The sequence below is a fragment of the Crinia signifera genome, chromosome 11 (genome assembly GCF_055691185.1).
Source record: "Crinia signifera chromosome 11, ASM5569118v1, whole genome shotgun sequence".
Classification (NCBI taxonomy): Eukaryota; Metazoa; Chordata; class Amphibia; order Anura; family Myobatrachidae; genus Crinia; species Crinia signifera.
In genome coordinates, this window is record NC_139227.1 from 83,524,319 (window position 1) to 83,539,215 (window position 14,897).

A 14,897-nucleotide genomic window follows, 5' to 3' on the forward strand; every position below is an offset into this window, starting at 1 on the left:
CTGGGAAGGAAACAACTGGAGAGACCATAAGTGGTACGATGATGGGATCGGCTGGGTGCACGCTCCAGAGACCTGGGGGAGAGAAAAAGTTTCCATCAACTCCCATTACATTTACTACCAGGCGTACATACATATAATCAGTGGCGGAACTCCAGGAGGCAATGGAGTCATTTGCCGCCGGGCTCCTGGCCAGAAGGGGTTGATGGGTGGCTTATGGGATAAACTTAGAGTGCCCCAACCCGGCAAGCTCACCGCTGTAGCTAGCCGGGCGTCTGCTGCGCTTGATGTTAGGCTAGCAGCTCGCCCCGCTTCTCCTCTTATCTTTCTCTCTGCTACTGCACGCAGTGCATAGATGCCCGGCGGCTCCAGCGCGGTGTGCTGAGAGGTGATGACGTCACCCGCAGTGCCGCGTGAGTGCATTCAGTAGCCTGGATGACCTGTGCCTGGCTAGGCTACCAGTGGCGGTTCCCCCCCCCTGTCTTTCAGCATGCACGTGCAGCTACACCAGCAAGTCAGCGGTGATCCGCTGGTTCCTGCTTTATGTGTGAGGCCAGCGGCGTCTGCAAACCCCAATGCCGGAAGCAAATCCCCAGCACTATGCAGTGCATACAGTGCCCCGTTCTCCGCTCCCTTATTATGCAAGGATGTGGAGAGCGAGCTGTATGCAAAGTGCGGGGGATTCGTTTCCGGTGTCGGAGGTTGCCCATGGGTGCTTGCCGGAACTGGCGGATCGCAAAGCAGGGGAGGCCCGACACAGGCGATGTGCTCTCCCTGCTCTTCTGAACACGCTGCTTCTGTCTGCTGCTGCCGGCCACCGCTGATTGACAAGCAGCAGCGGCGACGGCAGCATATGCAGTTCCCAGCTGTCCACCCGCAGGAGCCTCCTGAAGCTGCCCCCCATCCCCCTGCAGCTGCAGCAGGTACTGCTGACACCCTCACTCACTCTTATCTGACCACACACTCTTTCACTTGCCCTCCCTTTTCGGGGTCAATTCTATTCTCCACGCTGTGTGTGTGTGTGGTGGTGTGGTGTGGGGGGGGGGGGGGCATACGAACATTCTGCTTGCCTCCGGGTGCCTGGGACGAACTTACGCCACTGCATATAATACTACATTTTATTAGCAGCTTATAGTCTCTGATCATGCTATTGCAAATGCCTGTAGCAGCCAGGGTCTATGGTACCATAGCAGGAATTGGCGGCTTTAGGACCCTTGCCATATGCTGTCTAGCTAGCCCTAGGGTGCTCAGCACAGGCCGGAGACTTACAATGGTCTATGACACAGGTCTTCAACCTGTGAGACTCCAGATGTTGTGGAACTACATGTCCCAGCATGCCCTGACAGTTTTGGCATGCTCTTATAGGAAAAAAATGTGGCAATGCATGTTGGAACATGTAGTTTCACAACATCTGGGGGGCCATTGAAGATCCATGGTCTATGATATATTTGGGAGAACCATTTCACCTTGTGTGGAGCGGAGCATAGAAACTTAAGTGACAGCTCTGTTGAACAGCCTAAAACTTACCTTCATCTGCACTTTAGCATACTCGGAGTTGCTTGCAGCTTTACGGAACTGTGAACATTGGGTCAGGGCTAAAAAAAGGGCAAAAGCGCTTATTTAGAGTTTAAGATTTGTAAGTTTGTTTGCATATTATTGCGCAATAATATAGATATTTAAGCACTTAGGTGTTACAGCAAAAGGTTGAATAGAGAGTTATTAAATGGTACAGATATTTGAATGTGATTAATTAAGAGTACAATAAGAATGTTCATTGGTTGTAACATAATACAGTAGAATTGTAGAATACATTTGTTTACTGTAAGAAAACATCTAATCAGTCGTTCTTCTCTGCGGGCGTCCTCGGAGATTTGCATCGTCTACGAGGTGCTCGTAGCGGGATGGGCATACAGTAGGCGGGCAGGGGCCTTCACAGGGTTTCCTGGGCGTACTCGCAAAAATATTGGATGCACCCAGGAATGAGAACGGGGGTGGCTACTTACCTTCCAGGGGCCGGCAGCAGACGTCACCGAATGTCAGCTGCCCACAATGTTCACGGAGCAGGGTGCCACTAAATAAAGTCACCAGGGAGAGAGCGCTTCAGAAATCGACCATCGAATGATTTTGGGAAAATATGCGAATAGCGGGGTGTGGGCATTTGGGCGGTGTTACAAAGCTCACAAAGAAGCAAAATAACACTGCTTTGCGAGCCAACCAGAATAAGGCCCATACTGCTTATTAATGGGTGCAAGAATAGTGTAGCCCTGGCAGAAACAATGGGTAAGCATAGAGAACCCCAAGTAGGCATCGGCCTGGCTGCGTTCCCATGGGAATGCCCAGCATTTCATAGAGACGCCCATGCCACTTTCATGGAGGAGAAACATCCCCCGGTGCGTGACAGCACTTGATGCTCTGATGAAGTGAGCTATTAGGGGGAGCAGGCAAGAAACCGAATGGACATTTCAAACTACATAATCTACATATGCGATGGTCAGTGGGATGTACCGCCAATGCTTTGTACATCCCGTCCAAAGAGAGAGAGAGAGAGAGAGCGTTGGGGCAGAGAGAGAGAGACTGGACACACTTGTCGGCATAAGCAGGCAGCAAACGGAACACATGAATTCCCCGCCTGACTCTGCAACGCCCCAATTGCTGGCTCAATAATCCTGGCTGGTACACACTTTTGCAGAAGAAAATCAACGAAATAAAAATGTATTGTTTGTGGGGAAACAATTGTTGTCACTGATTTTAATTCTGTCTTTGACTGATCTTCCTTAACCATTGCATTGGCAGGTCTCAGTATCATATCCGCCACAGACGGCTCCTATTTATTTTCGATCTGTCCGACAGCCGGCGCTTACCTGTTCGCTAGGCTGGAAGTATATGCAGCTTAGCGAACAGGACTGAATCAGGTCCTTTATCTGTCTGTGCTCATGGTCGCCATCTCTCTCTCTACAGATCTCACACACTCTCCCAGGTTAATGGCTGTGAGGGGTTAGGAGACAGGAGGGAAGAAGGACACAGAAAACCTATATGTTACCTAACAACTCACCTCTGATATAATGCTAGAACAGGTCCAGGTGCAGCACATATTCGGTGTACACATAGGTGGCCGGCTGCTCACCCGTTGTACTCGAGTAGACCTGGGTAACATAGATAAAGGTTATTACTGCACTAGTTACACAATACTGACTATAGTGCACAACCTAGGGGTCTAGTTACTAACATGCAGCAATAAGGTGGATTGTCTATTACCTATTATTGGGGCAACAGAAACTCACTTATTGCCACCATCAGAGAAAGGTGACTAAGATCTGGGACTTAAAAATACTTTCTACCTCACTCTTCCCAACTGCTTTAAATACATTTTTAACCAATTTATCATCTTTTTTTCATGGATATTTGTAAGAAACACCCTTTCAGCATTTTATATGTGCAAACTGAAATGGGAAACAGGGACAGAGGGGCGCACAATCCCTTTACTATAGTGTTCTCAGATCCAGTCCTCTGCATACACTGGCAGTGCATGTTTTCCATATGTCCTTGCTGGAGCACAGGCATATTCATTACTCACTGACACATTATAAAATATCTACAGATGATTCTTAGGATTTCACTTGTGTTTCTGTGAGGAGACCTGTAAATTGTGCGACGTTAGCTTGTCCCAAGCACTGGAAATGGGAAGCAATGCTCCTCTATAAGAAATGAATGTTACAGTAAGGGGGTCATATTGTTCATTTGCACCCCCACGTGGTCCAGCGATGGTTTTTTCTGTGCATGCGCATAATGAATTATGCGCATGTGCAGGGTCCCTGGGCGACTAAACTCAGCGACTGATCAGTTCGAACTGACCAATGTGGGCCAGGGGAGTGGGGCAGCAGAGTAGGGTGTCGACCATGGGAACGCTCAGCATTTCATGGCCGTCCCCATGGGATTGCGTGCAGCAGGTGGTGTGCCAGGGTTGGACGGCTGATGTCACATGACGTCAGCTGTCCGTCCTGGTTTCGGCCGGCCACTGACTTATATTTGCGTGGCCTGGATAAGTCATTCGATGGTCGTTGATCATCAAATGATTTCTCCTGCTGCGGGCACATGAGAGGGTATGTGTATTAGTGACACTTCCCCTCGCATGGTTGCAAGGTGATACGGTGGCGATTCGGCAGGGGCAGGCCCACAGCTTACCGAGTCAACCAGAATCAGGGCCTAAGTGTAGAGATGGTGATGTGTTATATGTGTTATATAAAATATCTCTCAATAATCCATCTATGCCAAATCACTTCAGTCAGACACAAAGCCCTCTGACTGGCTCACTGGTCACCAAAGGCTATCCGCTTAAGCAGCACTTTCCCAGTTACAGGAAGAACACTATACACTTGTACCCAGACCGTCCAATAGGACCCTTCCATCAGGTACAGAAAGCTCTGCTCCCGGACTTCCCAGGTGCAGTTACCTGCAGTGAAACAGCTTTCTCATCAATTATCTAGTTCAACACAGGTGACTACAATCATAAACAGGGGGAAGCCCAAGAGCAGATCCTCTTGTACCTGATGGAAGGGGTCGTGCTGGGGGATTTGTTATTCCCCCACTCCCATCCCTAACTCCCCTCTCACATGTCAATACAGACAAAAGTAAAACAGTAGGGATGGCCATTCACGATCGATGATTCGAAATCATCGATGGTTCATGGCCAATGTCGAATACTTTAGCCATCGATGGGGGAGAACCAGATGCTTTCCCTCTATCGATGGAACAGTAAAACGATGTTTGCTTTTTTTTTTTTTTTTAAAGCGCTGGGACACAGAGCATAGCTCTGCCCCCCGACACCAGCGAAGCCCCGTCCCCCGTGTTTTGATTGGCCTACAGCCCAATCAATCAAACACAATGGATGACCATCGATATGTAAAAATATCGATGGACATCCATTGCATAGTTTAGCACTATCGATGGCAAGTTGCAGAATTGGGGTCTGGGACGGATATTAGACAGCACTTACATCGACAGCCATTGCATCGACACTATTAGTTCGACAGCTCAATAGGTCGACATGGTTTTAGGTCGACAGCTCATTAGGTCGACAGCTCATTAGGTCGACAGCTCATTAGGTCGACATGTTTTTAGGTCGACACTACCATTAGGTCGACAGTGTCTATGTCGACAGTCAAAAGGTCGACATGGTTTTTTCCACTGTTTTTTTGGCCGAAATGTCGACACAGTCGACATGGACACAGTTTGAAGTGTACCGCTGCGCTCGGCACACTATTTTATTCTCCCACCACGCCCTAGTGGATAGTAGGGCATGAAATACTGCCTGTCGGCACATGTCGGCTCAAAAAACAGTGAAAAAACCCATGTCGACCTTTTGACTGTCGACATAGACACTGTCGACCTAATGGTAGTGTCGACCTAAAAACATGTCGACCTAATGGTAGTGTCGACCTAAAAACATGTCGACCTAATGAGCTGTCGACCTAATGAGCTGTCGACCTAATGACATGTCGACCTAATGGTATGTCGACCTAAAACCATGTCGACCTATTGAGCTGTCGAACTAATGGTGTCGATGTAATGGCTGTCGATCTAAGTGCTGTCTAACAATAGTCCGGATACCGCAGAATTGCCATCGATGGCAATGGCAACAACGGCCATCCCTATAAAACAGATATTTTAGTAGATGTATTTAAAAGTGAAATAACATAGGCACCTGATTGTCACTACCCCGGAGGGCTGTATTCTATTGTATTATGTTGGTGAAATAGTTACAGCCATACATTTATGTACATTTAATGTTCCTTTCCTGCAGTTAGATTATAAATTAGGAACATGTACATAGGATCTCACTGAAATTAGGCACAAATAACATTAACAGGGTAAGTTATAGCAACTTAGAAATCCTAAAAATAAAATTAGGCCCATTAGCATGGATACTATAGAGTGTATATGGGAGAGCAGCAAGCTGGTCACATGACCCAAGCTATACACTTTCATAGCTGAGAGTGGCAGTTATTTTCCAACTGGCATCTCTGCAGCAGACAGCATCAGAGGAGGAAGCAGGAGCCCAAGCAGAGGATTGAGAAGGGGAGAAAAAGCGATTTCAGGAGACAGAAAGCCAATTACTGGATCAGGTGAACCCGTCGTAAGACGCAGGAGCCGAATCAGGAGAGGTAAGTAAACTTATTGGATCAGGTGTACCCGTCAGTAGACGCAGGAGCCCGATCAGGAGAAGTAAGTAAACTTATTGGATCAGGTGTACCCGTCAGTAGACGCAGGAGCCCGATCAGGAGAAGTAAGTAAACTTATTGGATCAGGTGTACCCGTCTGAAGACGCAGGAGCCAGATCAGGAGAAGTAAATCGACTTATTGGATCAGGTGTACCCGTCAGAAGACGCAGGAGCCAGACCAAGAGAGGTAAGTCGACTCATTGGATCAGGTGTACCCGTCGGAAGACGCAGGAGCCAGATCAGGAAAGGTAAATTGACCAATTGGATCAGGTGTACCCGTCGGAAGACGCAGGAGCCAGATCAGGAAAGGTAAATTGACCAATTGGATCAGGTGTACCCGTCGGAAGACGCAGGAGCCAGATCAGGAAAGGTAAATTGACCAATTGGATCAGGTGTACCCGTCGGAAGACGCAGGAGCCAGATCAGGAAAGGTAAATTGACCAATTGGATCAGGTGTACCCGTCGGAAGACGCAGGAGCCAGATCAGGAAAGGTAAATTGACCAATTGGATCAGGTGTACCCGTCGGAAGACGCAGGAGCCAGATCAGGAAAGGTAAATTGACCAATTGGATCAGGTGTACCCGTCGGAAGACGAAGGAGCCAGATCAGGAGAGGTAAATTGACCAATTGGATCAGGTGTACCCGTCGGAAGACGCAGGAGCCAGATCAGGAAAGGTAAATTGACCAATTGGATCAGGTGTACCCGTCGGAAGACGCAGGAGCCAGATCAGGAAAGGTAAACCAACCAATTGGATCAGGTGTACCCGTCGGAAGACGCAGGAGCCAGATCAGCAGAGGTAAGTTGACATATTGGATCAGGTGTACCCGTCGGAAGATGCAGGAGCCGGATCAGAAGATGGAGGAGATGGTCGGGAAGAAGAGGAGAAGGAAGGAGACCTCAAGAAGGCCTGAAAAGGAAGCACCTGAGGAGGAACCCAGCGGCAAGATACAGAAGACAGACCAGAACACAGAGGAGATGGCCGGAAAGAAGAGGTGCAGGAAGGAGACATCAAGAAAGCCTGAAAAGGAAGCACCTGAGGAGTCCAGCAGCAAGATGCAGGAGAAAGACCAGAAGACAGTGAACAACACTTCATCAAGAAAATCCAGAGAGGAGGAATCGCTGGAAGAGAGAAAGAGAGCAGCAAGCGAGGCTAAAGACCCGGATGAAGATCAGCCAAGACCAGGTAAGCGGAAATGTAGTTGGATGTCCTTGCACTGTAGTTCATTTTCACACTGGCAAAGTTGAATATTGTTTATATAAAAAAAATATTAATAATGTTTTATATGTAATTTATATTCATTTCATTGGTTACTACAGTTATTCAGATAAAGACAGTCTAAAAAAAAAGGATTAGTAAAACTACTGTAATATTTATGGAGAAAGGTGCACAACTACAAAGGTGCTGTAACCTACAGTATAGCTCAGTTTGGTGACAGGCATATGCCGGCATTCGCAGTGTCATTTACACAATGAAAACACAGTATGAATGTTCTTCTACCTTTACCTAGCCTAATCCTAACATTACTATGATTATTACTTCATTAACCCCACACCCAAACATCAGGGGGTTTACAGAATAGCTCTAGGTTTACTGGCACTAAAGGTGGTAATACCCAGGATGGCGGTGCCTGCATTTATACGTGACAGCCCAACCCCCCTGGGGAAGACAGCCATGGTGATAACTGAAGAATGTAGGGCTGGTGTCACCCGGTGTAATGACTCATGGGGGGAAATTTACTAAGATGTGTATGCTACTTCACATGTGATGTTGCTATAGGCAACCAGTCAGAATCTACTTCTTATTTATTTAGCATCCTCTAGAAGACAGGATCTGATTGGTTGCCCATAGCAACATCACATGTTAAGTAGAATACACATCTTAGTAAATCCCCCGCCATGGTGTCATGGCGTTTTTTTCCCTTCATTTAATTATGGACTTGGATATTTAATCTATTATTAGATATTTAATCTAAAGTAATGTATGTTAACATGAATATCACATATAGGAATACAGATGCAAACCCTTTCAGGCTGTTTATAGGACAACAAAACGCATTATATCCCGTGTCAAACTTGGACATGAAGGGCCCATCAGGCAAATGTAATGGTTGGCATCTATTGTAGCTCAATGCCATTACAAATGTACTACAGGCGATGTGATTAGTGCCAGAACGGTATGGCCAGTAACTACAGGATTAGCTCAGAGGAATTGGCTTGGTCACTAGAACCCCAGGCAATCCTTTTGATCACTAGCAATAATTTACCTGCTTAAATTTGCATGAGAATGCATCACTAACAGTTCCTTACAACACATAAATGCACATGCTCCATTCCTACAATATTAAATAGGCACTATTCAGTTACGCAACAAAATTATTAAACTCAAAAGTGATCAAGGTGCAGGGCAATACTGTGTCTGAAGTCTGGGGGCACATAGAAAACATTGGTGGTAGGTGTAGAAGGACAGAAAGCCTACATAAGCAGAGGGAAGGGCTAAGGCACTGCAAGGGAACAAGGGAAGGGTAGAGAGCCTGGATCACACAGAGCCCGAGAGTCCAAACCACGCAGGGATAGAGCAGAGAGACTGAACCAGACAGGGGAAGGGCAGAGAGGCCAGACCAGACAGGGTAAGGGCAGAGAGGCCGGACCAGACAGGGGAAGGGCAGAGAGTCTGGACGAGACAGGGGAAGGGCAGAGAGGCCGGACCAGGCAGGGGAAGGGCAGAGAGGCCGGACCAGACAGGGGAAGGGCAGAGAGACCGGACCAGACAGGAGAAGGGCAGAGAGGCTGGAGTGCCCCACGTAGGAATACTTAATTAAAGGTGTATTCAGGAGCTTGGGCTTACTGTTCAATGAGGCCTGGTGGTTCCGATTAGCTAGAAGTAGCTTTGTAAAACCCTATAGTGTGCTACGCTGTAAGTTTGAATCGTGCCCTATCTCCTTATCTGTTGAATAATAAATTCCTAATCTATTATTTTACCCCGCAAGGACCAAGCAGCATCTCACCGCCAGACTGCCCCGAGGACGAATCTCAATTCCTGGAGAGATATGACATCCGTCGGGAGTTAGGCCGAGGCACATACGGAGTGGTCCTGCTGGCGCACGACAACATCACCAAGACGGATGTCGCCATTAAACTCTTGAACAACAACGGACTGTCAGATAGAGAAGAACTGAAGGCGTGGATGGAGACCAGAGCCCTACAATCAACATCTGGGAGCCCCTTCTTAGCACATGGACTTCTGACCTTCCAGAATGAAGACGTCTTGGCATTCGTCATGGACTACGCCAGCGGTGGAGACCTGTTTGACCTGCTGCAATCAAGAGGGCGTCTTGAGTCTACGGCTACAACGTACGATCTATGCATAATCTGGTGTATAACTCTGTGTGATATAGGATTCCGGTACTTATGTAATATCTGGACTCCCGTTTTTCTTATGAGACCGCGTCCCCTCGCGGGGCTCGCTGCGCTCGCCACGCTTCGGGCACGGTGGCTCGCTGCGCTTGCCACACTATAGAAAATCAACTCCATGCGTAGTTGGATAGTAGGGGTATGAAAAAATGGGGTGCATTTAACATGGGAGTCCAGATAATACATAAGTACCAGGATTCCTTGTTGGACGTCGTCCATCAATTTGTCTCTTCCTGCTAGAATTCTATTCTACCCGTATTTGTCTTCCTTTCGTGTTCTACAGCTCTTACACTGTTCCCCATCCCACACTGTATCTCTCTATCCTGCCCATACACAATGGCTGATTTGGGATATTACAATGTTGTTACATTTCTTCTATAACAGAGTCTTCGCTGCCGAGATCGTGTCCGGTCTCCAGTACTTCCACAGGATGGGCTTCATCCATCGGTAACTTTCTTTCTTTCCTCATTTAAATAAACATAGAAGAAAAGATAATTTGGGATTTCTATATATATACACCCCTTTGTGTGCAGCTCTAGCCTGACCATTACATCCCTCCAAAGCCCCTCCTACCACCCTGTCACTACCACACCCACTTCTATCTGGGCCACAGGGAAATACATCCCAACTGCCAGACACCTGGGATAATGCAGTCCCAATCATGGCATCAGGGCAGAGCCAGCAAATTGAGACAGCTCAAGTCAATCTCAGACATTGGGAGCAATGCTAGCGGTGTATATGTGGATCTGATTATAAGATTATATGCATGCAAGTGCAAATATACAGGAAGGACAGCAACTCTGCCAGCATCCAGCATCTGCCAGCAAACACTTCTTATTCGCAACACAATGCACCTAAGACGCACCAGGAGACTTTGCCTTAATATGTGTCTGAGGACGTATCTGCACCCTTAGTCACTTATGATGTATGCAAACAAGTACTTAATGACAAAATACTTATTGTTCCTTTTACAGAGACATCAAACCAGAGAACATCCTGCTTCATGACGGCCATATTAAAATCTCCGACTTCGGGCTGGCGATCGAGAACAAACCCAGAGCCTCTGGCTACGCTGGAACACGTGGCTACATTGCCCCAGAGGTGAGGCTATAATAAATTTGAGGGGCTATGTGATAAGGTGGATATGGAGGAGACAATGTCACATTTCCATTCTTACTACCAAAGCCCCAGAATTAATCTGTACATAAATTAATTAAATTTCTATTCCCATTATGTACCCAGCGTGTCTGTCCCAGTAATGGTGTTCCCAGTGTGTCTGTCCCGGTAATGGTGTTCCCAGCATATCTGTGCCGGTAATGGTTTACCCAGTGTGTCTGTCCCGGTAATGGTGTTCCCAGCGTGTCTGTCCCGGTAATGGTGTTCCCAGCGTGTCTGTCCCGGTAATGGTGCTCCCAGCGTGTCTGTCCCGGTAATGGTGTACCCAGTGTGTCTGTCCCGGTAATGGTGTGCCCAGCGTGTCTGTCCCGGTAATGGTGTGCCCAGTGTGTCTGTCACGGTAATGGTGTACCCAGCATGTCTGTCCCGGTAATGGTGCTCCCAGCGTGTCTGACCTGGTAATGGTGTTCCCAGCGTGTCTGTCCCGGTAATGGTGCTCCCAGCGTGTCTGACCTGGTAATGGTGTTCCCAGCATGTCTGACCTGGTAATGGTGTTCCCAGCATGTCTGACCTGGTAATGGTGTTCCCAGCATGTCTGACCTGGTAATGGTGTTCCCAGCGTGTCTGACCTGGTAATGGTGCTCCCAGCGTGTCTGACCTGGTAATGGTGTGCCCAGCGTGTCTGACCTGGTAATGGTGCTCCCAGCGTGTCTGACCTGGTAATGGTGTTCCCAGCATGTCTGACCTGGTAATGGTGTTCCCAGCATGTCTAACCTGGTAATGGTGTGCCCAGTGTCGGTCCTGGGAACTGTGTGCCCAGCATGTCGGTCCAGGGAACTGTGTGCCCAGCATGTCTGTCCTGGGAACTGTGTGCCCAGTATGCCTATATATGATAAACATGATCTGATTTCTCATTCATCTCACATGTATGGAATTATTTGTCAGTGTAACATCTGATGGCAGGCGTATTGTGCCCAGATCTGCTGTCCTGTTTATGAAGTGTAATGTAGTAAACTTCTTACCTTTTAATGACAGATCATCATGGGAGACCGATATAATGCGGGAGTGGATTGGTACTCCTTCGGTGTGGTGCTATTCCAGATGTCAACAGGAAAATCCCCCGAGGAGTGCCGCATCTCGGCTTTGGCGGGCTGTCATCTGTGCCCGAATACAAGAAACATCATTGAAGAGGTGAGTGTGAGAACATACTTAGCATTCAGCACTAGGTAACAAAGAGGCCATGAACAATGTGTCAGCGTCTGTTATTTATACAGAACCCCCATTCTCTAGTATCAGCCATGTAGTTGTTCTACGAGCGGTCATGTAGCTGTACATGGGGAAGCTATACGTAGTTACATACGTCAGATTACATTACTGGCTCCCTGACACACACAAATAAGTGAAGGAAACTCCAAGCCAGAGCAATGCCTGCTGCAGGAGTCACTGTACCACTGACATACACTACTGGTCACGTTATACAGCACCGGCATTTTCCCTGTTTCTATTCAAATATAAGCAAATCAAGTCCAGTGAATGACCCCCAATGGTACCATGATAAGCAGTAACCTGCTAGAGGTTAGGGGAAAGAATACTAAACTACATAGACACACATCCTCTGATTAGGGCAATACAGTATAATGCTTCTTTTCTTTGATGCTAAAATCATGTCTCCTAAATATGTACTGTAAGAAATCAGACTGCAGATAAACAGAAACTTAGGGCCTTATTCTAATCGGATCGGTGAAACGTGCGTACGGTCCGTCACACCGTACGTTTCCTGTACGCTCACGGTGAGCGTAAGTCCGCCCACAGAACATCCACACACGGATGGTCACAATGGGGAGTGGCGTACACTTGAGCGTACGCCACCGTGCACGGACGGAGCTCCCTCTTAGCCACCGACACCTGGCGTACATCAGAGCGTACGCCACCGTTTACGGACGGGTCTCGTCCGTTTTCACACCGTCACCTTCCGTATATCTGAACGTACGCCACAGTGCAAGTAGAAATTGAGTCCAAAAACATCATTGTTGCTCTTAGATGTGGTTTGTGTCTTTTTCCTAATAAAAAACTGGTATGTTTGTGTTACAGTAAAAAAGTTGACACACGTCGACTTCTGTGAATTGAGTGTCCTGCTTTTTAAAGTATACAAAAACACTTTCTGAATGGGTGAGATGGTTATTGCAGCATTGCTTATTGCATTCAGGTGTATGTAATTTACTTGTATTCGGCATTAATTAGCAGACCCAGGCGTCCGCTCTCATGCGGTAGCTCTAAGAGTGGTCAGGAGCACTCTTTGGCGTCCACCTGTTTTTGGTCCAAAATTCACGGTGCATTCGCCGATCGAGACGATTGTGGCACCGTGCATTTTGTGTGCACACCCCCCTGTACGCCCATGTTTACGCCCAGTTTTCCTCATTACTCCGGCCGCTCCCATAAAAACGCCCACATGCCGCCCACAATGACCGTAACCTTGCGGACAGGTTTTTTCGCACGGAGAGACCCGTTCGTGAGCGGTGTGAGGTCACCGCACATGCGCATAGCGAAAGCTACGTATGCGCAGATGCAAAAAAAACCTGAACCGACCGCGTACGGTCCCACGCACCAAGCAGAATAACCCCCTTAGTTACACTCCTGTTCCTCTTTCCAGCTCCTGTGTGGTGACCCTGAGATGCGTCTGGGTGAGAACGGCAACATCAGAGAACATCCATTCTTCACGGGAATCGATTGGGAGAAGTTAGAACACCTGCAGGACCCATTCACTCCCAGCTTCTCCCTGCAGCCGCCACAGTGAAGGTAACATCACTTCCCCAGGTGCAGGAGGTATAACATCATCTCACACAGGAGCAGCCGATACCTCCATCAGTAGCCACATAACAACTTCCAGCTTCCAGAAGAACACCTGGCTCCTCCGTCAGCCCGAATTACACAAGGTGGCAGAACATCGCCCCTCAACTAACAACTACGGTATGTTCTCCAACGCCCATCAAGTACTGGAGACCGAGAGACCGGAACATCAAATCTCTTACTGATTGGGTAAGTACGATCCAACCCATATTATGCGCAATGTTTGGTTTCTGCACATGTGATCACATGGCAGAACAACGAACACCTCTGCTGATTGCAGAGGTGCTTGCGGTATAGAGCAGCCAGCGATTGCAAATGGAGGCACGGGGTGGAATGCACCTCCTCCTGCGTTTGCACTGCTTAAGGATTAAGCGTTATACACATACCACCCCAGGGCCAATAGCCTGACAGCACACCCCCACTCTCTCCTGCCTTACCATCGCTCGCACCACCCCCCATCATCCATGCCCACACTGCTGCTCTCTCTAACTCCCCCCTCAGCGTCTCTGTCCTCACCCTCTCTGCCCTCGCCCACTCTCTAACTCCCCCCACAGCGTCTCTGCCCTCACCCTCTCTCTAACTCGCCCCTCCGTGTCTCTGCCCTCTCTCTAACTCCCCCCTCAGCCTCTCTGCCCTCACTAAGGGGGAGATTCTCTAAGCGAAAAATGCGGTAAAAACCCCGTTATCGGGGTTTTTACCGCATTTTGGGATGCTGTAAATATGGCGGCAGGGGGTGGCCCATAGAAGCCAATGGGCTTCTACCGCAACCCTCCGCCGCCCCGCGTCGACCCCCTCGCCGCCCCGCATCGCCCCCTCACCTGTGTCCGGGCAGCACAGAGCTGTGCTGCCCGGACCTGTGACCTCCTCCCTGCACTGATCCTCTTCCGGGTGCAGGGAGGAGGAGAGCCGGGCGCAGCAGCAGCAGCGACTCTCACCGCAAAGGACAGCTCTTAACGCAAGAGCTGTCCTTTGCCTTAATTATCGCATATGTTACAACATATGCGATAATTAAATATGTGATGGGCGGCGAAGGGGGGCGGAGATTCTTAGAGAATCTCCCCCTAACTCTCTAACTCCCCCCTCAGAGTCTCTGCCCTCACCCTCTCTCTAACTCCCCCCTCAGCCTCTCTGCCCTCACCCTCTCTCTAACTCCCCCTTCAGCGTCTCTGCCCTCACCGTCTCGCTCTAACTCCCCCCTCACCCTCTCTCTAACTCCCCCCTCAGCGACTCTGCCCTCACCCTCTCTTTCTAACTCCCCCCTCAGCCTCTCTGCCCTCACCCACTCTCTAACTCCCCCCTCAGTGTCT

At 48.6% G+C, this 14,897-nt stretch overlaps 1 long non-coding RNA gene across 1 annotated transcript in view; it reads right to left on the minus strand.

The window, feature by feature from the left end:
- Nucleotides 1–3,055: 3,055 nt before the first annotated feature.
- LOC146045829 (uncharacterized) overlaps nt 3,056–14,897 on the minus strand; it is a 50,195-nt gene continuing 38,353 nt past the window's right edge. The window contains exons 6-7 of the long non-coding RNA XR_014465625.1: nt 11,766–11,901; nt 3,056–3,140 (exon numbers count right to left, since the gene is read on the minus strand). This is a non-coding gene — a long non-coding RNA (uncharacterized LOC146045829). The remainder of the gene's footprint in view (nt 3,141–11,765; nt 11,902–14,897) is intronic.